This window comes from Nipponia nippon, unplaced genomic scaffold, assembly GCF_047370975.1.
Source record: "Nipponia nippon isolate SJK-2023a ecotype South Korea unplaced genomic scaffold, ASM4737097v1 scaffold_5, whole genome shotgun sequence".
In the NCBI taxonomy this organism is placed as follows: Eukaryota; Metazoa; Chordata; class Aves; order Pelecaniformes; family Threskiornithidae; genus Nipponia; species Nipponia nippon.
The window spans coordinates 57529171-57531209 of record NW_028262369.1 but is presented as its reverse complement, the minus strand read 5'-3'; positions in this window follow the sequence as shown (position 1 = coordinate 57531209).

Here is a 2039-nt window from a genome sequence, read left to right as displayed (position 1 = left end):
TCTCGTTGGAAGTTTGTCTGACTTGAATTTCAAGTGCTCTGAATGTTCAAAAAGTCACTTGGTAAAATAGAGGCTGCTGGAATCTAGGACTCCAGCAGAACTTCTCACATAAAACTGTAAGGGGTAGAAGAAAAAAGATCTACTGCTTTTGCATTGCAAATCTGGCTATTATTGAATGTCATGGATTTGAGAAATACTGTGAATTCTCTTCATCTATTAAATAGTGCATAAAAATTTTATGAGAAGAGCACCGAGCTCTCAAAGGAGGGGAAATGCTTACAGAGCTACCGTTTGCCTTCTAGTTGCAAAAAACACCTACGCAGGTAGGTAGTGTGTTTCCAGAAGACCAGGTGCACAGGGATGGTGATCATCAGGTGAAGAGGTAAGCTGCATTTGCTTTCTGCCTATGTTCAGCATGTCTCCTTAGTACCTCATTTCCCAGGCAAGTGGGGATGTTGCTCTGCAGACAGGGCTGGTGGTGGAGGTATCAAACATCTCATCCAGCTTTGCCGGGCTCAGTGCTCCCCAAACATTTGTTTTACATCCTAAGACAGCTCTAAAAGGTGCCTGTCTCTGGGGAAGCTCCCAGGCCATACCTGTACATCCCAGGGGCTTTTTGCAGCCTTTCACTGTGGGTGCATGCGCAGTCACTTGCTCCCCAGACAGTGGACCACATTCATGTCCTGTTTCTGCAATGGAGAGACACTGCCTTGCTTCCCCCTTGTCTCATGTCCTCCTCTTAGTCATGATCTCTCCTGGCCAAGCATCTCAACTGAGCTGTCCTGCAGCGCTGGGGACACCTCACTCACAGCTGGAAAGTCTGAGGAGGACCTCTGGGGAGGCTCTGTGGATGGCTGCAGTTTGTATCAGATGTCCCACTCTCCTCTCCATGGAAAGTTAGGAAAAAATGCCTTCACGTCTGTCCTAATAAAGGCAGTTATTGTTACAGCTACAGAAATAGTTCTTAATGGTCCGCTGCAGTCCTCGTCATGAATCATCCATAAAGGAAGGGAACATGATACGGACAAGCTCCTGGGTTACACACCTACTGCTAGGGCTGCCTGGCTGGTGGGATGCACCGCTGCCAGCAAGGGAGGGTGGGAAAAGGGGGCTGCCCCCATTGCAAAGCCCCTGCACCCTTGTGGGGGTATGGCCCCCTCACACCCCAGCTGGGCCATGTCAAATGCAGGGATGCAAACGACACCTGGAGAAAACTCTCTCTGACTTTGGGCTGGTTTACAGCTTTTTGCTAAAAAAGCAGGTGGCAGGAGGGATTTTTGCTGCTTCTGTGTGCTTTCTTCCCCCCAACCATGCCCGTGCATTTTTCCCTTTACTGAAAGGGGAAGCAAATCCCAAACTAGCAGAAATTGTTGGTTTCCAAGCCTCAGTCCTGGAGTGTTTGTAAGTTCTACCCATGACAAAAATCTAAATGTTCCCTTTAAATTCCAGTTTGCCCAGAAGAAACACAGTTTTAAACAAAGCCTCGTGAAGAGCTGTCTTCCCCAGAAGACAGGGACCAGCAGGGATTTTTCAGCAGTGCCCAGCGCCTTCTGTTTAGGCGTGTTGCCTTGTCTGTCCCCATGCTTGTGCACTGTCCAGGCAGGATCACAAGAGCCCTTGTTGGGTGTTCAGGCCAAGGTTGGCCCCAATATGCTGGACCCATTTTGTCTTCCATTTCTGGTTATATTTACCTCTCTCTTTTCAGTCTTTATTTTTATGCTTTCATTACAGGGAAGGTCAAAAATGCCTCTGCCCGCAGGCCTGCTTTGTTAAACTTCAGATGTTCTCCAGATGTTCAGTGAGGGGGTTTATGTAACAACGACAGAAATTGGGCCACATTTCTCTGTTTTCCTCTGACTAAATTCTCCTCATTTGAGGCAATGCTGATTCACAGCTCTTCATGGAAAGGTGATGGCTGGGGAAGGAGGGGATCACTGAGGCCATTTTACCAATGTGGTAGGACTCCTAGAACAAGTACCCTACAAGCAATGCAAAAAAACAAAAAGGCAGCAGGCTGGGACAGTACTGTGGGCCTGCAA